Source organism: Mirounga angustirostris, unplaced genomic scaffold (genome assembly GCF_029215605.1).
Source record: "Mirounga angustirostris isolate CCGP_5_RB_7025 unplaced genomic scaffold, mMirAng1.0.hap1 SCAF_11, whole genome shotgun sequence".
Classification (NCBI taxonomy): domain Eukaryota; kingdom Metazoa; phylum Chordata; class Mammalia; order Carnivora; family Phocidae; genus Mirounga; species Mirounga angustirostris.
In genome coordinates this window covers 60,694,723-60,717,329 of record NW_026991719.1, presented here as the reverse complement: position 1 = coordinate 60,717,329, position 22,607 = coordinate 60,694,723, and the positions used below count along the sequence as shown (strand labels likewise).

General features: G+C 36.6%; 1 protein-coding gene across 5 annotated transcripts in view; it reads left to right on the top strand.

Annotated features, from left to right (window-relative positions):
• Window positions 1–22,607, top strand: part of ABCB7 (ATP binding cassette subfamily B member 7) — a 167,880-nt gene that overhangs the window by 31,628 nt on the left and 113,645 nt on the right. Inside the window, exon 2 of one of the 5 annotated variants that reach the window (XM_054508531.2) lies at window positions 13,851–13,994. The exons of the other annotated variants lie outside the window; for them this stretch is intronic. The gene's annotated coding sequence lies outside the window, so the exon portion shown is untranslated. The remainder of the gene's footprint in view (window positions 1–13,850; window positions 13,995–22,607) is intronic. 5 annotated transcript variants of the gene reach the window in all.

The window sequence follows — 22,607 nt, the reverse complement described above, 5'->3', positions numbered from 1 at the left end:
TTTAAAAATAGAGCTACCCTATGACCCAGCAATTGCACTCCTGGGTATTTACCCCAAAGATACAGATGTAGTGCATAGAAGAGCCATATGCACCCCAGTGTTCATAGCAGCAATGTTTGTAAAAGCCAAACTGTGGAGGGAGCCAAGATGCCCTTCAACAGATGAATGGATAAAGAAGATGTGGTCCATATATACAATGGAATATGACTCAGCCATCAGAAAGGATGAATACCCAACTTCTACATCAATATGGATTAGACTGGAGGAGATTATGCTAAGTGAAGTAAGTCAAGCAGAGAAAGGTAATTATCTTATGGTTTCACTTACTTGTGGAACATAAGGAATAGCATGGAGATCATTAGGAGAAAGAAGGGAATAATGAAAGGGGGGAAATTGGACGGGGAGACGATCTATGAGAGACTATGGACTCCAAGAAACAAAGTGAGGGTTTTAGAGGGGATGGGGCTGGGGGGATGGTTTAGCCTGGTGATAGGTATTAAGGAGGGCACATATTGCATGGAGCACTGGGTGTTATACAGAAACAATGAATCATGGATCACTACATCAAAAAGTAATGAGATATTGTATGGTGACTAATGTAACATAATAAAATTAAAAAAAATATTCACGGTATGATTTCAATTTTCTGAATTCTTGAGGTTTGTTTTGTGGGCTACCATGTGATCTGTTCTAGAGAATGTTCTCTATGCCTATGAAAAGAATGTGTGTTTTCTTGTCTTAGGTTGGAAGGTTGTGAAAGTATCTGCCAAGTCCATCTTTTCCAGTGTGTCATTCCAAGCTATTGTTTCCTTGTTAATGTTCTATTCAGGGGTGCCTGGGTGGCTTAGTTGGTTGGGCACCTGACTCTTGGTTTCAGCTCAGGTCATGATCTTATGGTTCATGAGATTGAATTCCACATCAGGCTCTATGCTCAGCGGGTGTCTGCTTGGATATTCTCTCCCTATGCCCCTTCTCCCATTTCCTCTCTCTTGCTCTCTTTCTCTCTCTCTCTCTCCCTCAAATAAATTATAAACCTTTAAAAAATAAGATGTTCTATTCATATGATCTGTTTATTGATTTAAGTGGGGTGTTAAATTTCCCTACTAGTATTATCAGTTAGATCTTTTATGTTTGTTATTAACTGTTTTTATGGATTTGGGTGCTCCTGTGTTGGGTGCATAAATTTTCACAATTGTTATACTTTCTTGTTGGGCATTCCCTTTATTATTACGTAGTGACTTTCTTGTTACAGTCTTTTAGAGCCCAAATGTCCATCAACTAATGAATGAAGATGTGGTATGTACACACACACGCGTGCGCACACACACTGGAATATTACTCAGGCATAAAGAAGAATGAAATCTTGTCATTGCAACAGGGTCGATGGGCTAGAGGGTATTATCCTAAGGGAAATATGTCAGAGAAAGACAAATACCATATGATTTCTCTCGTATGTGGAATTTACAAAAGAAATCAGGTGAACATAAGAGAAAAAAAAGGGAGAGTCAAACCATAAAACAGACTCAACTATAGAGAACAAATTAGGGTTGCTGTAGGGGAGGTAGGCAGGGCGATGGGTTAAATTGGTGATGGATATTAAGGAGGGTACTTGTGATTGGCATTGGATGTTGTATATAAGTGATGAATTACTAAATTCTACACCTGAAACTGATGTTACACTGTATGTTAACTATGTGGAACTTAAATAAAAACTTTGGGGAAAAAACTATTCTGGGAAGCCCTAGTAAAAATTTAAAGTTGGTATGCAGTAAAAAAAAATAATGAAATAAAATTACGTGTCTGTTTTGTCAGACTACTCAACTTTTTTTTTTTTTTTTGATATCCATTTTCGTGATAGATGTTTCTCCATCCTTCAGTTTCAATCTGCAGATGTCTCTAGGTCTAACTTTTAGCTAGCATATAGATGGGTCCTTTTTTTTTTTTTTTTTAAAGATTTTATTTATTTGACAGAGAGAGCACAAGCAGAGGGAGAGAGAGGGAGAAGCAGGCTCCCCGCCGAGCAAGGAGTCTGATGCGGGACTCGATCCCAGGACCCCAGGATCATGACCCGGCCCGAAGGCAGCCGCCTAACCAACTGAGCCACCCAGGCGTCCCTAGATGGGTCCTTTTTTTTAATCCATTATTTCACCATTTATCTTTTGATTTGAGCATTCAGTCTATTTACATTCAAAGTAATCATTGGTAGATATTTATTTATTGCCATTTTATTACTTGTTTCATCATTGTTTCTGAAAATATTTTCATCCTTTCTTTCATGTTTTGCTGATTTAGTGATATATTTGGATTTCTTTCTCTTTATTCTTTGCATATTTATTAGTGGTTTTGGTGATGATTAGGTTTGTATATAACCTTTTCTGCATTTCAGAGTCTCTATTAAGTTGATGATTGTTTAAATTTGAACCATTCTTTTTTCTCTCGTCCCCACATTTTAGGTATATATTATATTTTATATCCTTTATTGTGAGCTCCTTGAATATTCATTTTTACTGCTTTTGTGTTTCCTTCCTCTATACTATCACTTTAGGTGTCTCCTTTCCACTCAGAGTCCTTTTTAATATTTCTGGCAGAGCTGTTTTCATGATCACAAACTTTTGTCGGGGAAAGTCTGTCTCCCCTTCTATTCTGAATGATGCCTTGGTATGTAGAGTATTCTTGGCTGCAGATTTTTCACATTCAGAACTTTGACTATATAGTGACAATCTTTTCTGACTTGCGATGTTTCTATTCAAAAACATCCTACTAGTCTTCTGGCTCTTCCCTTGTAAGTTTCTGACATCTTTTTTTGCTGCTTTGAAGAATTTTTTCTTTATCACTCTATTTTGCCAATTTAATTACAATATGGTTTGGTGTGGGTCTCCTTTTGTTGATTTTGTTGCGCTTTCTCATCCTTGTGTATCTGGATATCTGTTTCCTTTCCCATATTAGGGAAGTTTTCAGCTATTATTTCTTCAAATACATTTTCTTCCCCCTTTTGTCTCCTCTTCACGGAGTTCTGTAATATGAATTTTATTATGTTTGATGGAGTCACTGAGTTTCCAAATTCTATTTTTTTTTAAAGATTTTATTTATTTATTTGAGACAGAATGAGAGAGAGAGAGAGAGAGCACATGAGAGGGTGGAGGGTCAGAGGGAGAAGCAGACTCCCTACCGAGCAGGGAGCCCGATGCGGGACTCGATCCAGGGACTCCAGGATCATGACCTGAGCCGAAGGCAGTCGCTTAACCAACTGAGCAACCCAGGCGCCCCCAAATTCTATTTTTGTTTCGTCTAATTCTTTTCTTTCTTTTTTGTTCTTTTTGGTTACTTTCTATTAGTTTATCTTCTATGTCACTAACTTGTTCCTCTGCTTCTTCCATCCTGCTGTTAATTACATCAAGTGTTCCTCTTTTTTTTTTAAAGGTTTTTTTTAATTTATGCATTTGAGACACAGAGATAGAGAATATGAGCAGGGGGAGAAGCAGAGGGAGGGGGAGAAGCAGGCCCCCCGCTGAGCAGGGAGCCTGATGCGGGGCTCGATCCCAGTACCCTGGGATCATGATCTGAGCCCAAGGTAGTCGCTTAACCATCTGAGCCACCCAGGCGCCCCATTAAGTGTGTTTCTTGTTTCATTTATTGTGCCCTTTATTTGTCCTCTGTTATTCCTTATCTGTGTCTCACTCATGTCTTCCATTCTCTTCTCAAGTCTAGTGAGTGTCCTTTGATCACTGCTTCAAATTCTCTATCAGGCATGTTACTTATATCTGTTTTGCTTAGTTCTCTGACTGTCCATTGCCCTGTTGTTTCATTCAGTATAAATTTCTCTGTCTCATCATTTTGTTTGCCTCTCTGTTTCTGTGTGGTGAGAAAGTCAGTTGTTTCTTCTGCTCTTAAAAGTAGTGATTATATGAAGAATAGGTCTTGGTGTCATCTGCAGTGCAGTGTCCCCTGTTCACCAGAACCTGACACTTGGGGAGAGTATCCTATGTGTTTGGTTTATGTCTTGGTGTTGTGTCTGCATCATTTTTATTTTCAGTGCTGTTGTGTGCACTGACTGTGCCTTTTGTGTTCTTTGCTTCCTCTCTGTGGTGTTAGTGGGACCCAGACAGGCCTGCTTTTAGGATGCATGCCTGCCAGGGAACTTGAGATTGGGGCCATAGTGTTAATCAAATTTTCTCTGGGCCACTAGTCCTTTCCTAGATTCCCTGAAGTGCTGTGGTATATTTGGGCAACTGGGGACATGAGGCTGGGTGTGGGGCATGATGATGCATAGGGGCACAAGGTTGGGCGTGGTGGGGTGGATGGGTATGGCACTCAACCACTGCTGTGCACCTAGTGGCTGGGCTTTAACAAAATTTGCTCTGAGCCTAGGGTCGAGGTTAGCAGGCTTGGAGTTACCAGTAGTCAGGAGAACGTGTGGTAGTAGCCACTGCCAGCAGGTTAGGTAGCAAGTGTCTGTGGGGCTCTGTGTCCTGCAGGTGTCTGTGTTTATGCTGGGGGGCAGGGGAGGAAAATGGCACATGCCAACTTTCTCATTTTCAGAGATGTTGCACAACACACGCTGAAATCAGTTTGCACAGATCTGTCTCCTATTTGCCTGCAGCATTGTGGAAACTGCCCTTTTTATGTTGTCTCTCCTCTCAGGCTGCTGTCTCTTTTAGGGCAGTCACCCAGCTATCACTTGACCTTTTGGTTTGACGTGCTGAGTCAGCTGACCTCTAAAGTTCCAGGGTCCAAGACACATTGGTTATACAAACTCATAGAACTCAGCCCCTCTGGTTTTAAAGCCAAATGCTATGGAGGTTAGTCTTGCCAGTGTGAGTTCCCTGTTGCATAGTCCCATTTCTCTGCCCTCTCTGTGTGCACAGTTCCCTCCCTCTGCCTTTCTGACCTTCGTAACCTTTCAGATGTAGCATCTTTCCTGTGTGTAGTTGTGGAGTTTGTTCTGCCAGTCTTTAGATCACTGTCTGGTTTATTGCCTTGGGTGTAAATTATATATACTTGAAAATGTGGGACATAGTGAGCTCAGGATCCTCCTGCTCTGCCATTTTCCCATGTTCCTACCCAGCTGATAGTATGAGTTTTTGTATTGATTCATTATCTTATATTGAACCACTGTAGCTTTTCTGGGATAAATCCCACCTGGTCATGATGTATAATACTTTGAACATTCTTCTTAATTCAATTTGTTTGTTGTTTGTTAAGGCTTTTACATCTATAATAAGGAATTTTGTTGTATAGTTTTTTCTAGCGTCTTTATCGGGCTTGGGTATGCAGGTAATGCTAGCTTTATGGAATGAGATAGGAAGTATTCACTCCATTAAAATTTTTTTTTTTATAAGAATTTGACAAAGATATGTTATTTTTTCTTGAAATACTTGTAGAAGTCACCAGTGAAGCCATATGATCTAGGACTTTTTTATTCAAAATTTTTCATTACTGATTCAGTGTCTTTGTTGTGGGTCTGTTCAGATTTTCTATTTCTTCTTAAAGTAACTTGTGTTTGGTAATTTATATTATAATAAGAATTTGTTCTTATTATCTAGTTTATCTTATTTGTTGTGATATTTTTTGTCCTTGTTATTTCTGTAAGGTCAATAATAATGTTCCTTCTTTCATTTTTTATTTTAATTGTGTGTATCTTTTTCTTTTTTTATTCTTTGTCATTCTAACTAAAAGTTTGTCAATTTTGTTGATGTTTTCAGAGAATGAAATGTTTAAAATTTTTACTTAGTTAACATGCAGTGCAATATTGGTTTCTGGAGTAGAATTCAGAGATTCATCACTTACATTCAACACCCAGTGCTCATCACAAGTGCCCTACTTAATACCCTTCACCTATCTATCCCATCCCCCCACCAACCTCCCTCCATCAACCCTCAGTTTGTCCTCTCTTGTTAAGAGTCTCTTAAGGTCATTGGGGAGGGTATGTATTGTGATGAGCAGTGGGTATTATATAAGACTGATGAATCACAGACCTGTACCCCTGAAACGAATAATACATTATATGTTATTTAATTTAATTTAAGTTAAAAAAAATAAAAGCTTTAAGTAAGTAAAAAAAGAGTCTCTTATGCTTTATTTCCCTTTCTCCCTTATCCCCTTCCCATATGTTCATCTGTTTTCTTTCTTAAATTTCACATATGAGATCACATGGTATTTGTCTTTCTCTAACTGACTTATTTCACTTAGCGTAATACAGTCTAGCTCCATCTATGTAGTTGCAAACAACAAGATTTCATTTTTGATGTCTGAGTAATATTCCATTATATATATATGTACCACAGCTTCTTTATCCATTCATCAGTTGATGGACATTGGTGGGGTATCTCCATAGTTTGCCTATTGTTTATAATGCTAATATAAACATCAGAGTACATGTATAACTTTGAATCTGTATTTTTTTTATCCTTTGGGTAAAAATACCTAGTAGTGCAATTGCTAGGTCATATGGTAGTTGTATTTTTAACTTTTTTGAGGAACCTCCATACTGTTTTCCAGAGTGGCTGCACCAGTTTGCATTCTCACCAACAGTGTAAGAGGGTTCCCATTTCTCTGCATCCTTTCCAACACCTGTTGTTTCTTGTGTTGTTAATTTTAGGCATCTGACAGGTTGTGAGGTGATATCTCATTGTAGTTTTGATTTGTATTTCCGTGATGATGAGTGATGTTGAGCATCTTTTCATGTGTCTCTTAGCCATCTGTGTGTCTTCTTTGGAAAAGTGTCTATTCATGTCTTCTGCCCATTTCTTAACTGGATTATTTGTTTTTTGGGTGTTGAATTTGATAAGTTCTTTATAGATTTTGGGTATCAACCCTTTACTAGATATGTCATTTGCAAATATCTTCTCTCCCTCCATAGGCTGCCTTTTAGTTTTGTTGATTGCTTCCTTTGCTGTGCAGAATCTTTTTATTTTGATGAAGTCCCAATAGTTAACTTTTGCTTTTGTTTCCCTTGCCTTCAGCAAAATGTCTAATAGGTTGCTACGGCTGAGGTCAAAGAGGTTGCTGCCTGTGTTCCTTAGAATTTTGATGGCTCCTTGTCTCATATTTAGGTCTTTCATCCATTTTGAATTTATTTTTGTGTATGGTATAGGAAAGTGGTCCCGTTTCGTTCTTCTGCATGTTGCTGTCCAGTTTTCTTAACACCGTTCGTTGAAGAGACTTTTTTTCATTGGATATTCTTTCCTGCTTTATCAAAGATTAGTGTGGTTGTGGTTCCAATTCTGGGTTCTCTGTTCTGTCCCATTGATGTTTGTTTCTACTTTTATGCCACTACCATACTGTCTTGATGAGTATGGCTTTGTAATATAGTTTGAAATCCAGAATCGTAATGCCTCAGTTATTTTTTTTTTTCAGGATTGCTTTGGCTATTTGGGGTCTTTTGTGGTTCCATACAAATTTTAGAATTGTTTGTTCTAGCTCTGTGAAAAATACTGGTGGTGTTTTGATAGGGATTGCATTAAATGTGTGGATTACATTGGGTAGTATAGATATTTTAACAATATATGTTCTTCCAATCCTTGAGCATGGAATGCTTTTCTCATTTTTTTGTGTCCTCTTCAATTTATTTCATAAGTGTTATAGTTTTCACCATAAATATCTTTTACATTTTTTAGTTAGGTTTATTCCTAGGTATCTGTCTGTTTTTGGTGCAGTTGTAAATGGGATCAGTTCTTAATATCTCTTTCTGCTGCTTCATTATTGGTGTAGAGAAATGCAACAGATTTCTGCACATTGATTTTATATCCTGCAGCTTTGCTGAATTCATGTATTAGTTTTAGCAATTTTTTGGAATCTTTTAGGTTTTCTACATAGAGTATCATGTCATATGCAAATAGTGGAAGTTTGACTTCTTGCCGTTTTGGATGCCTTTTTTTTTCTTTGTGTTGTCTCATTGCTTATCCTAAGACTTCTAGTAGTATGTTAAATAGTAATGGTGAGAGTGGACATACCTGTCTTGTTCCTGACTGTAGGAGAAGGGCTCTCAATTTTTCCACAGTGAGGATGATATTAGCTGTGAGTCTTTTATATGTGACCTTTATGATGTTGAGGTATGTTCCATGTATCCTTCTATTTGTTGAGGGTCCATGTATTTGAGGTCTTTCCAAATTTTTTCTTCTGTTTGACTTCAAGTTTCCCAGTGTTGTGGTCCAAAAATATGCAGGGTATGATATCAGTCTTTTTGTACTTGTTTAGGGCTGATTTGTGACCCAGTATGTGATCTATTCTGGAGAATGTTCCACTGCATTCAAAAAGAATGTTCCACTGCATTCAAAAAGAATGCATTCAAAAAGACTGTGCTGCTTTAGAATGAAATGTTCTGAATGTATCTGTTAAGTCCATCTGGTCTAGTGTGTCATTTAGTGTCATTGTTTCCTTTTTGATCTTCTGCTTAGATGATCTGTCCATTGCTGTGAGTGGGGTGTTAAAGTCCCCTACTATTATTGTATTATTATCAATGAGTTTCTCTTAAGTTTTTTAGTAATTGATTTATATATTTGGGTACTACCAAGTTAGGTGTATAAATATTTTCAATTATTAGATCATCTTGATGTATAGACTCCTTAGTTATGATATAAGGCCCTTCTTCATTTCTTGTTGCAGTCTTTGTTTTAAAATCTAGTTTAGCTGATATATGGATGCCTACTCCAGCTTTCTTTTGATATCCATTTGCATGATAGATGGTTATCCATTCACTCACTTACAGTTTTCAGATGCTTTAGGTCTAAAATGAGTCTCTTGTAAAGGAAGCATATAGATCTTTTTTTCTATATATTCTGATACCCTATGTCTTTTGATTGGAACTTTTAGTCTGTTTACATTCAGAGTGTTTATTGGAAGATAAGAATTTAGTGTCATTGTGTTATCTGTAGAGTTGGTGTTTCTGATGATGTTCTCTGGTCCTTTCTAGTCTTTCTTGCGTTCGTTCTTTTCCCCCACTCACAGAATCCTCAATATTTCTTGCAGGGATGGTTTAGTGGTCACAAATTTCTTTAGTTTTTGTTTGTCTGGGAAATTCTGTCTCTCCTATTCTGAATGACAGCCTTGCTGGATAAGGAATTCTTGGCTGCAGATTTTTCCCATTCAGCAATTTGAACATACCCTTCCATTCTCTTCTGGCCTGCCAAGTTTCTGTGGCAAGATCTGCTGTGAATCTGGTCTGTCTTCCCTTATAGGTTAAGGGTTTTTTTTTTTCCTTGCTGCTTTCAGGATTCTTTACTTGTCTGTGTATTTTGTGAATTTGATTATGATATGCCTTGGTGATCATTGATTTTTGTTTAATTTAATGGGAGTTCTCTGTGCTACTTGGATTTTGATGGCTGAATCCTTCCCCAGATTAGGGGAATTTTCAGATACAGTAAGCCTCCTGCCCCTTTTTTCTCTCTTCATCTTCGGGGACTTCTATGATACAGATGTTATTCTGTTTTAATAAGTCATTGAGGTACCTAAGTCTCCCTTCGTGATCCATTACCATTGTTTTCCTCTTCTTTTCAGCTTCATTATTTTCCATTATTTTATCTTCTATATCACTGATTTGTTTCTCTGCTTCGTCCGTTCTCATTTTTATGGCCTCCATTTGGGCTTGCATCTCTGTTATAGCAATTTTAATTTTGGCCTGACTAGATTTTAGTTCTTTTATGTCTGCAGTAAGGGAGTCTCTGGTGTCTTCTATGCTTTTCTCAAGCCCAGCTAGTAGCCATATAATTGTTTTAAATTCTATTTCAGACATCTTACTTATATCTCCATTGATTAAATAAATGCTGGCCATCATTTCTTCCTGTTCTTCCTTTTGGGGTAAAATCCTTTGTCTCATCATTTTGGAGGAAAAAAATAATAAAACAACAAAAATAAAAATAATAATTAAAAAAAAATTAAAAAATAGAATACATAAAGGGAGCTAGATTCTAGGTGTGTTTTGGTCTGCTTTTTATGGGAAGCTTGTTACAAAAAAAACGTAGAAAGAGAAAAAAAAGAAACAAAAACAAAAAATAAAATAAAAAATATGTAAAATAAAAGAAAATAATAAATGTTGTTTTTGTATTTAAAAAAGGAAACAAAACAAAACAGACAAAAACCAAAAAAAAAAAAAAGAAGAAACAAATATCAAACAAAGAACAAAAAACTCAGAGGAAACTAGATCCTAGAGCTAAAGCTTTACAGCACTGTATAATAAGCAGACTTGGTGTGGGTGAGGGGATTGTGCTGGTTTTTTTCGGGAGGGACCAGTTGCTCTGATTTTCAGGTGGAATTCCTCTAGTAGAAGTGTGCCTGCTTGGCAGGGGGAGGGGGCAGGCTAGGTATAGTGGCCTGTAATCCACTTGGTGCTATTTAGCTCATTGAGGTGGATCATGCTGGTGGGTGCAGGGAGAAAATGGTTTTGCAGTGTTCTCTTGTCTCTGCAGTGGGGAAATGGGCACCACCCCTCTTTAATGAGCCCTCAGAGACATGCAAACAGTGACCCCTCCTGCGTTCCTGGTTTCTTTCAGATCCCCGCCTTAACCCTGTTTGTGTTGGAGCTGTCTGCCTGCCAAATGGCACAGCACTCCTGTGTTTTTTGTCAAGTGGGGCTGTGTTTCAGAACCCCACGCTTTAGAGACCCCTGAGGTGCAGATCTGCACTGATCCTCTGGGGGAGGGTTTCCCTGCATTGTGTACAGTGCTGGCTTGTAGCAGAAGACAGTGGAAGAATGGTGCAGCAGTTGAGAGTCATGGTGAATTGCAATACACAGCCAGTGGCAGATTTTGTAGACCCCAGCCAGTGTCTTTTTTCCTGTACTGGTGGGCAGGGCAGCTCAATGTCACTTTGCCTTTGCCCACAGAGAGGCCATATCACCACTCCCAAATGCCTTCAAGCTGTTTCTGGTGCTGGCTTGTCCCAGAAGACTGTTGCAAGACCATGCAGCCCTTGGTGTTTATGGAAATTGCAACACACAGCCTGTACTTGGGTTTGTAGTCCTCAGCTGGAGTCTTTTTTCTTATACTAGTGGGTTGGGCAGCTGGATGTCTCCACAGGGTCTTTTGCCCACAGAGATGCCATATCACCTCTCCCAAATGCATTGCAAGCAAGAGAACTTCTCCCCATGTGGCCCTGGGGATCCGCAGGCTGTTTGCTCCTGGGGCTCAGCTCTGCTCCCCCACTGGAGCACCACTCAGCTCCCCAGGTGTGAACCTGGGTATGTCACAAACTTCTGAAACCGCGGAATATGTGCTTTGCTGTTTATAGAAAACTAGCAGTATTGTAGCCTTCTTCTTTTCCCCCCGTCAGTTGTTTTGAGCAATAGTTTTCTTGTGTAGTCCTCTGCACGAGTTTTCTTTTTTTTTCTTCCACGCTTTTTCTCTCTCTTCTCCTTCTCTCTTGCTACTCTGTCTTCAGTCAGGGCTCCCTCACCCGGGGAGTGCCCACCACTCTTATCTCCCATGTATCAACTCTCCACAGTGCCACCTTCAACAGGTAGTTTTTCTGGTTTATAGAAGTGCAGCAGCATTCTTTAAGACTTCCTATTGATTTCTTGCGTGTTCAGAATGATTTGATATTTATCTAGCTGTGTTCGAGTGAGGAGTCGGACTTACAGTTACCCTACTCCGCCATCTTAACCTCCCTCCTGCCAAAGGATGAACTTTTACTTTCATTGCTGTTTTGTTCTTTTTTCTTTCTTTCATTTATCTCCCCTCGTATCCTTATTGTTTCCTTTCTTCTAGTGTCTTTGAATTTAGTCTTCTTTTTCAACTTAAGATGTAAAGTTAGGTTATTTATTGGAAATATGTCTGTGTTTTTAATGTAGGCTTTTAGTGCTACAATTTTCCCTCTGAGCACTGCTTTCATTGCATTGCATATGTTCTGATATGTTGGTTTCTTTTTAAAATTTGGGTCATTTTTTATAGTTAAATATATATAACATTTTTCACTTTCACCATTTTGAAATGTACAGCTCTGTAGCATTGAGTATATTCATATTGTGCAATGATCACTATCGTCCATGTCTACAACTTTTTCATCTTTCCCAATTGATACTCTGTACCCATTAAATACTAATTAGTTCTCTTCCCTTCTTTTTCCTACCTCTGGCAACCACCGTTCGTCTTTCTGTCTCTGTAAATTTGATTATTCTAGGTACTTCATATAAGTGGAATCATAAAATATTTATATTGTCTTTTTGTGACTAGTATTTTTACTTAGAATAATGTTATCAGGGTTCATCCATGTTATAGCATGTGTCTGAATTTCCTTCCTTTTTAAGGCTGTATAGTATTCCATTTTATGCATTTACTACATTTTATTTATCATCTGTTCATCTGTCAGTGGACACTGAGTTGCTTCCACCTTTTGGGTATTGTGAATAATGTGGATGTACAAGTGTCTGAATTCCTGCTTTGAATTATTTTGGTTATATACCCAAAAGTGGAACAGCTAGATCATATGGTAATCCTATTTTTAATGTTTTGAGGAACTGCTATTGTGTTTTCCACAGTGACTACACCATTTACCTTCTCACCAGGAAAGCAAAGAGTTCCAGTTTCTTATTATCCTTGCCAACACTGGTTATTTTCTGTTTGTGTTTTTTTGTTTTATCATAGCCATCCTAAAGAGTGTGAAGTGGTATCTCATTGTGATTTTGATATGCAATCTTCTCATGATTCATAATGTTGAGCATCTCTTCATACGGTTATTGCCCATTTTTATATCTCCTTTGAGGAAATGTATATTGAAATCTTTCACTCAATTTTTGAGCTTTTCTTTGTTGTTCCCTAGTGTAGGAGTTCTTTATATATTGTGGATATTAATGTGATTTTTAAATAGTTTCTCTCATTCCATGGATTGCCTTTCACTCTGTTGACAGTATCCTTTTATACAGTTTTTAATTTTGATGAAATCTAGTTTGTCTCTTTTTCTTTTGTTGCCTGTGTGTTTGATGTCACATTTAGGAAATCATTGCTAAATCCAATGTGATGAAACCTCCATTATAATTTCTCCTAAGAGTTTTATAATTTTAGCTGTTATATTTACATCTTTGGTCTGTTTGAGTTAATTTTTGTATTTGGTGTTAAATAAGGGTCCAACTTCATTTCTTGCATGTGGACATTTACTTTTGCCACCATAATTTGTTGAAGAGACTGTTCTTTTGCCATTGAATGGTCTTGACACTATCGTCAACAATCATTTCAGTATAGATACATAGCTTTATTTCTGGGCTCTCTTCTGTTCCATTGGTCTATATGTTTATTTTTATGATATGACCATATTATTTTGGTTATTGCAGCTTTGTAATATATTTTGAAATCAGGAAATATGCTTCCAGCCTTGTTCTTCTTGTTCAAGATTGCCTTGACTCTTCAGGGCCTTTTGTGGTTCCTTATGAATTTTAGGATTTTATTCTATGAAAAAAGCCATTGGAATTTTAATAGGGATTGCATTGACTATATAGAAGGTTTTGGGTGGTATGGACATTTTAACAATATCAATATTTCTGAACCATGAACATGATGTCTTTTCATTCATGTCTTCTTTAATTTTTTCAGCAATATTTTATAATTTTTCGTGTGTAAGTCTTCCACGTATTTAGATCAATTTATTCCTATTTTAATTTTTTTGTTCCTATTGTGAATGAGATTGTTTTCTTAATTAACTACTTGGATAGTTTGTTCTTTGTGTATGGAAACATGACTGATTTTCATGTATTGATTTTGTATCCTGCAACTTTACTGAATTTGTTTATTCTAACAGTATTTTTATTGACCCATTAGGGTTTTCTACATATATGATCCTGTCATCTGTAAACAAAGATAATTTTATTTCTTTCTGATTTGGTTGCCTAATATTATTTCTTTTTCTTGTTTAATTGCTCTGGCTAGGACTTCCAGTACTATGTTGAGAAGAAGTGGCCAGAGTGGGCATCCTTTCCTTGTATTGGATCTTAAAGGGAAAGCTTTCAGTTTTTCTCCATTGAGTATGATGTTAGCTGTGAGCTTTTCATATGTGGCCTTTATTATGTTGAGGTAAGTTTCTACTATATTTATTTTGTTGAGAAGTTTTAATTGTGAGTAGTTGCTGAACTTTGTTAAATGTTTTTTCTGCTTCTACTAAGATGATCATCCTTTTCCCTTCATATGGTTAATGTGGTGTATCACATTGATTTACTTATACTGAACCATCCTTGTACCCCAGGGATAAATCCCACTTGGTCATGGTGTATGATCCTTTTAATGTGCTATTTAATTTGGTTTACTAGTATTTTATTGAGGATTTTTACATCTGCATTCATCAGGAATATTGGCCTGTAGTTTTCTTTTCTTGTAGTGTCTTTGGTTTTGGTATCAGTATGATGCTGGCCTCATAGAGGGTTTGGAAATACTACTTCATCTCGTTTTTGGAAGAGTTTAAGAAATCAGTATGAATTCTTCTTTGAATGTTTGGTAGAGTTTATCCTTGTAGCCATCTTGTCTTGGGCTTTTCTTTGTGGGATGGTTTTGACTACTGATTCTATCTCTTGTCATTGGTCTGTAGAGTCTGTTTTCTTTTTGACTCAGTATTGGTATTTTATATGTTTCTAGGAATTTACCCATTTTTTCTAGGCTTTTGTTTTCTGACATAGAGTTCACAATAGTCTCTTATGTTCCTTTTTATCTGTGAAGAAAATGTAGTATTGTCTATTTTTCTTTCTTTAAAGATTTTATTTATTTATTTATTTGACAGATATATAGAGAGAGCACAAGCAGGCAGAGCAGCAGGCAGAGGGAGAGGTTGAAGCAGGCTCCCTGCTAAGCAGGGAGCCTGATGCAGGGCTCCATCCCAGGACCCTGGGATCATGACCTGAGCCGAAGGCAGACGCTCAACTTACTGAGCCACCCAGGTGCCCCTATTTTTTTATTTTATTTATTTGAGTCTTTTTTTTCCCTTAGTCTAGCTAAGGGGTTTTTGATTTTGTTTTCAAAAAATTAACTCTTAGTTTGTTGGGTTTTTTTCCTGTTGTTTTACAATACTCTATTTGTTTCATTTATGTTCTGGTCTTTATGATTTCCTTTCTTCCACTGACTTCAGGTTTGGTTTGTTCTTCTTTATCTACCTTGAGGTGAAAAGTAAGGTTGTTTGTTTGAGACTCTCTTAGTTCAGGCTGCTCTAATAAAATAGATTGGTGCTTTATAAACACCAGTAATTTATTTTTCACAGTTCCGAAGGCTGGAAGGTCCAAGATCAAGGTGTCAGGAGATTCAGTGTCTGATGAGGGCCCACCTTCTGGTTCATAGATGGCTGTCTTCTTCCTTACGTGATGGAATAGCCTAAGGATCTCTCTCAGATCTCTTTCATATGGGAAGTAATCCCGTTAATGAGGCTGTACTTTCATGACCTAATCATCCTTGAAAGGCCCTACCTGCAAATACCATTGCATTGTGGATTAGGTTTTTTTTTTAAGATTTTATTTATTCATTTGACAGAGAGCACAAGCAGAGGCAACAGCAGGCAGAGGGAGAGGGAGAAGCAGCCTCCCCGCTGAGCAGGGATCCCAGTCCCAGGACCCTGGGATCATGAGCTGAGCCGAAGGAAGATGCTTAACTGACTGAGCCACCCAGGCGCCCTTGGATTACGTTTTAACATGAATATGGGTGGGGGGCACAAAAATGCACTCTGTTACAGATATCTTTTTTAATGTAGGCACTTAACACTAAAGTTGCATCTAACTACTACTTTTGTTGCATCCCTTAAGTTTTGGTATGCTCTGTTTTCCTGTTTGTCTTAAGATACTTTTTCTTAAAGATTTATGTATATATTTGAGAGAGAGAGGGCAAGTGTGCACATGAATGGGGGGAGGGGTAGAGGGAGAGAATCTTCAAGCAGATTCCACGCTGAGCACAGAGCTGGACAAGGAGCTCCATCTCCTGACCTATGAGATGATGACCTGAGCCAAAGCCAAGAGTTGGGTGACTGAGCCACCCAGGTGACCCTGTCTCAAAATACTTTTTATTTTTTCCCCTCCCTCCTTCTGTCATTCCTTCCTTCCTTCCTCCCCCCTTCTCTTCTCTTCCTTTTCTTTTCTCTTCTTTCTTTCTTTGTAACTGACATTCAGCGTTATATTAGTTTTAGGTGTATAACATAGAAATCAAGTTTATAAATTATGCTCTGTTCATCACAAGTATAGTTACCGTCTGTCACAATACATTGATATTATAATATCTTTGAGTATATTCCTTATGCTGTGTCTTTTATTCTCATGACTTAAGCATTCCATAACTGGAAGTCTGTATCTCCCACTTTTCTTCGCCCATTTTGTCCAACACTCCCACCCCAATCCTCTCTGGAAACCATCAGATTATCCGCTGTATTTATAGGTCTCATTCTGTTTTTGTTGTTGTTGTTTATTTATTTGGTGTTCTAATCCCACTTATGATTGAAATCATATGGTTTTATCTTTCTCAGTCTGACTTATTTTACTTAGCGTAATACCTTCTGGGTCCATCCATGTTGTCTTATATTGCACAATGCCATCCTTTTTTATGGCCATGTAATATTCTGTGTGTGCGCGCGCGTGTGTGTGCGCACACACGCATGTGCACACAAGCACGTATGCACACCACATCTTCCTTATCCAGTTGTCTATTGATGAACACTTAGGTTGCCTCTATATCTTGGCTAATATAAATAAAGCTGCCATAAACATAGGAGTGTATTAATCTTTTCAAATTAATGTTTTCATTTTCATTGGGTAAATGCCCAGTAGTGTAATTATTGGATCATTATGGTATATATAGTTTTAATTTTTTGACAGACCTCCATACTGTGTTCCACAGTGGCTATACCAATTCACATTTCCACCAACAGTGTATGACAGTTCCTTTTTCTCCACATCCTCACCAGCACTTACTTCTTCTATTTTTGATTTTAGCCATTCCAATACATGTGGGGTGATATCTAATTGTGGTTTTGATTTGCATTTCTGTTATGATTAATGATGTTGAATACCTTTTCATGTACTTATTAGCCATTTATATGTTTTCTCTGTAGAAATGTCTATTTACTTACTCTGCCCACTTTGAAATTGCGGCATTTGTTATTTTGCTACTGAATTATAGGAGTTCCAAATATATATTTTAGATATCAACCCCTTATGAGTTATATGGTTTGCAAATAATTTCTCGTATTCCATAGGTTAGATTTTCTCTATGTTGATTGTTTCCTTTGAAGTGCAGAAGTTTTAGAGTTTGATGTACTCTCATCTGTGTATTTTTACTTTCCTATACTTTTGATGTCCTATCCAAGAAAACTTTGCCAAATCCAATGTCACAATGTTTTCCTCCTGTTTTCTTCTTGAAGTCTTACAGATTTTATTTTTTTTAAAGATTTTATTTATTTGACAGAGAGAGACACAGCGAGAGAGGGAACACAAGCAGGGGGAGTGGGAGAGGGAGAAGCAGGCTTCCCGCTGAGCAGGGAGCCTGATGCGGGGCTTGATCCCAGAACCCTGGGATCATGACCTGAGCCAAAGGCAGACGCCCAAAAGCTGAGCCACCCAGGTGCCCCGAAGTCTTACAGATTTTAGATAAGATATTAGATATCTTATATTTAAGTATTTAATCTATTTTGAGTTGATTTTTGTGTATGGTATTATGTAAGAATCCAGCTGTAGTTTTTTGTATGTGAATATCCAGTTTACCCTTACCATTTGTTTAAGAGACTGTACTCTCTCATTGTGTGGTCTTGGCACTCATAGGAGACTATTTTAATATATGGGCAAGATAATATTTCTGGGCTTTCTATTCCATTCTTTTGGTCTATATGTTTGTTGTTATGCCAGTCCCAACTGTTTTGATTACTGTTGCATTGTGACATATTTTGAAATCCATAAGTGTGAGGCCTCCAACTTTTCCCTCTCAAGATTGTTGTGGCTTTTCAGGGGCTCATGAGTTTCCATATGAAGTTTTGGACTTTTTTTCTATTTCTGCAAAAAAAAATGACATTGAGTGTTTGATTGGGTTTGCATTGATTGTATAAATTGCTATGGGTAGTATGAGTGTTTTAACAGTATTAAATCTTCCAATCCATGAATATAGGATATCTTACCATTTATTTGTGTCTTCTTTCTTTTAGTAATATTTTATAGTTTTTAGAGTAGAAGTCTTTTGCCTCCTTGGTTAAGTTTATTCCTGATTACTGTACTACTTTTGATACTGTTGTAAATAGGATTGTTTTTGTAACCTTCATTTTTAGTTTATAGAGACACATCTGTTTTTTTGTTTTAATTTTGCATTCTGCAATTTTGCTGAATTCTTTTATTAGTGTTAACAGTTTATTTCAGGAATCTTTAGGGTTTTCTTATATAAGGTTATGTCACAGGTGAATAGAGATAATTTTACTTACCCATTTTGGATGCCTTCCTTCCTTTCTCCCCATCTGCCCCCCCCCCCTTTTTTTTGGTCTAATTACTGTGGGTAGGGTGTCCAGTACCACATAGACTAGAAATGGTGAAAGTGAATGCCTTGTGTTGCTCTGGATCTTAAAAAATTCTTTCAGGCTTTCCCTGTTATGTATGATGTTAGCTGTGGTCTTTTAATTTATGAACTTTATTTTGTTGAGGTGGTTTCCCTCTTTTCCTAGAATTTTTAGTGTGTTTTCTTTATGAAAGGTTTTTGAGTATTATCAGATGCTGTTTCTGTATCAAATGATATGATAATGTGGTTTTTATCCTTCATTCCATTAATGTGTATATTACATTATTTAATTTTTAGATTTTGATCTATCCTTGTATGTCAAGAATGAGAACTTGGTCATGGTGTATACTCATGTTAATGTGCTATTGAATTAGATTTCTTAATATGTTTTTGAACATTTTTCTATCAGTATTTATTAGGGGATATTCCTATATAATTTCCTCTTTCTTTAGTGTCTTTTTCTGCTTTTGTTTACAGGGTATAAATTTCAAAGTGTTTTCTCCTCTTCAGCATCTTGGGAGAGTTTAAGAAAGGTTGATATTAACATTTAAAATATTTGGTAGAATGCTTCCATGAACCCATCTTGGGCTTTTCTTTCTTTTTTTTTTTGAGAAATTTTTGATTACTTATTCAGTCTACTTAGTTATAGGTCTGTTCCTACTTTTTAATTTTTTTATCATTCAGTCTTGGTAGGTTTGTATGTTTATAGGAATTTATCTGTTTCTTGTAGGTTATCGAATTTGTTGGCATATTGTCATTCATAATGTTCTCTTGTAATCCTTTTTATTTCTGTGCCATCAGTTGTAATGTACCCTTGTTCATTCCTGATTTTATTTGAATCATTTTTTTGTACCAATCTACCTAAGGGTTTTTCAGTTTTGTTGATGTTTTTAAGAATCCAACTCAATTTCATTTCTTTTTTTCTATTGCTTTAGTCATCTCAGTTTTTAAATCTCTACTCCAATATTTTTTATTTTCATACTTTCATTAACCTTGGTGGTAGTTTGTTACTCTCTTTCTAGTTCTTTGAGATATAGTTAGGTGGATGATTTGAGTCCTTTCTTCTTTTTTAATGTTGGTACTTACAGCTACACTTTTTTTAGTCCTGATTTTGCTGTGTTTCTTTACTTTTCATATGTTGTGTTTTAGTTTTATTTCTCTCAAGATATGCTCTAATTTCCCTTGTGATTTCTTCTTTGAACCATTGGTTAACAGTATATGTTGTTTAATTTCCTCATATTTGTGGATTTTCATTTTTCTTCTGTTGATTTCTACTTTCATTCCATTTTGGTGGTAAAAAATATTTCATATAAATTCAGTCTTCTTAAATTTGTTAAGTCCTGTTTTGTGATCATACATGTGGCCTATCCTGGGAAATGTTCCATGCACACTTAGAAAGACTATGTATTCCACTTTTGTTGGGTGGAGTGTTCCATATATTGCTCTATAGTGTTGTTTAAATCTTTCATTTCCTTATTGATTTTCTGTCTGGTTGATTTGGATTCACCCATTTACCAGCATATAAGATCTTCATTGTACCTAGTAGTACAATTGCTGGATTGTATGGTAGCTCTATTTTTAACTTTTTGAGGAACCTCTATACTGTTTTACTGTTTTCCAGAGTGGCTCCACCAGTTTGCATTCTCACCAACAGTGTAAGAATATTCCCCATTCTCTGCATCCTCGCCAAGATCTGTTGTTTCCTGTGTTGCTAATTTTCGCCATTCTGACTGATGTGAGGTGGTATATCGTTGTAGTTTTGATTTGTATTTCCCTGATGATGAGTGATGTTGAGCATCTTTTCATATGTCTGTTAGCCATCTGGATGTTTTCTTTGGAAAAATTTCTGTTCATGTCTTCTGCCCATTTCTTAACTGTATTACTTGTTTTTTGGGTATTGAGTTTTATAATTTCTTTATATATTTTGGATATGAACTCTTTATCTGGTATATCATTTGCAAATATCTTCTCCCGTCCCGTAGGTTGCCTTTTAGTTTTGTTGATTGTTTCCTTCACTGTGCAGAAGCTTTGTACCTTGAAGAAGCATGAATAGTTCACTTTTTCTTTTGTTTTCCTTGCCTCCAGAGGCGTGATTAGTAAGAAGTTGCTACAGTTAAGGTCAAAAGGTTGCTGCCTGTGTTCTCCTTTAGGATTTTGATGGTTTTCTCTCGCACATTTAGGTCTTTAATCCATTTAGAATTTATTTTTGTGTATGGAAAGAAAGTGGTCCAATTTATTCTTCTGCAAGTTGCTGTCTAGTTTTCTTAACACTATTTGTTGAAGAGACTGTCTTCTTTTTCCACTGGATATTCTTTCCTGCTTTGTTAAAGACTACTGGACCATATAGTTTTGGGTCCATTTCTGGATTTTCTCTTCTGTTCCGTTGATCTGTATTATCTGTTTTTGTGCCCGTACTACAGTGTCTTGATAACTACAGCTTTTTAATAATAGCTCGAAGTCTGGAATTGTGATGCTACCAGCTTTGCTTTTTTTTTTTTTTTCAAGATTGCTTTGGCAATTCAGCATCTTTTGTGGTTCCATACAAATTTTAGAATTGTTTGTTCCACCTCTGAAAAATGCTGTTGGTATTTTGATAGGGATGGCATTAAATGTGTACTATGCATTGGGTACGAAAGACACTTTAATAGTGTTTGTTCTTCCAATCCGTGAGCATGGAATATTTCTCCATTTTGTTGTGTCTTCAATTCCTTTTATAAGTGTTCTATAGTTTTCAGTGAACAGATCTTTTGCCCCTTTGGTTAGGTTTATCCTAGGTATCTTACGGTTTTTGGTGCAATTGTACATGGGATCAATTCCTTGATTTCTCTTTCTGGTGCTTTATTATAGGTGTATATAAATGCAGCAGATTTCTGTACATTGATTTTGTATCCTGAGACTGGGTGGAATTCATGTATCAGTTCTAGCAGTTTTTTGGTGGAGTCTTTTTGCTTTTTTACATAGAGTATCATGTCATCTGTGAATAGTGAAAGTTTTCCTTCTTCCTTGCAGATTTGCATGGCTTTTATTTCTTCTTGCCTGATTGCTGAGGCTAGGACTTCCAGTACAGTGTTAAATAAGAGTGATGAGAATGGACATCTCTATCTTGTACCTGACCACAGAAGAAAAGCTGTCAGTTTTTCCCCATTGAGGATTTTAGCTGTAGGTCTTTCATATATGGCTTTTATGATGTTGAGGTATGTTCCATCTATACCTTCTTTGTTGAGGGTTTTTATCAAGAATTGATACTGGACTTTGTCAATTCTTTTCTGTATCTATTGAGAGGATCGTATGGTTTCTTCCTGTTTCAGTTTTTGTAGTTTATATGTTTCTAGGAATTTATCCATTTCTTCCAGATTGCCCAATTTATTGGCATATAATTTATCATAATATACTCTTATATTTTTATTTTTGTGTTGTTGTTTGTGATCTCTCCTCTCTCATTTATAATTTTATTTATTTGGGTCCTTTCTCTTTTCTTTTTGATAGGCTTGGATATAGTTTTATCAATTTTAGTAATTTTTTCAAGGAACCATCTCCTGGTTCCACTGATCTGTTCTATTTTTTTTTTAGTTTCTCTATCAATTATTTCTGCTGTAATCTTTATTATTTCCCTTGTTCTGCAGGCTTTAGGCTTCATTAATTGTTTTTCTAGGTCCTTTAGATGTAAGGTTAAGTTTTTAATTGAGATTTTTCTTGTTTCTTAAGGTAGGCCTGTATTGTTATATATATATCTTTTTTGGGACTGCTTTTGTTGCATTCCAAAAGTTTTGGATTGTTGTGTTTTCATTTTCAATTGTTTGCATACTTTTTTTGTTTTTTCCTTGATTTCCATATTGACCCACTCATTGTTTAGTACCATGTTGCTTAGCCTCCATGTATTTGTGGTCTTTCCAATTTTTTTCTTGTGGTTGACTTTAAGTTTCATAGTATTGTGGTCAGAAAGTATGCGTGGTATGATTTGAGTCTTTTTTTACTTGTTGAAGCTTGATTTGTGACCCAAATACAATAAATTAGGATTAAATGTTCTGAGCATATCTGTGAAGTCCATCTGGTCCAGTGTGTCATTCAATGCCATTGTTCCCTTGTTGATTTTCTGTGTAGATGATTTGTCCTTTGATGTAATTGTGGTGTTAAAGTCCCCTACTATTATTGTATTATTATCGATCAGTTCCTTTATGTTTTTTAGTA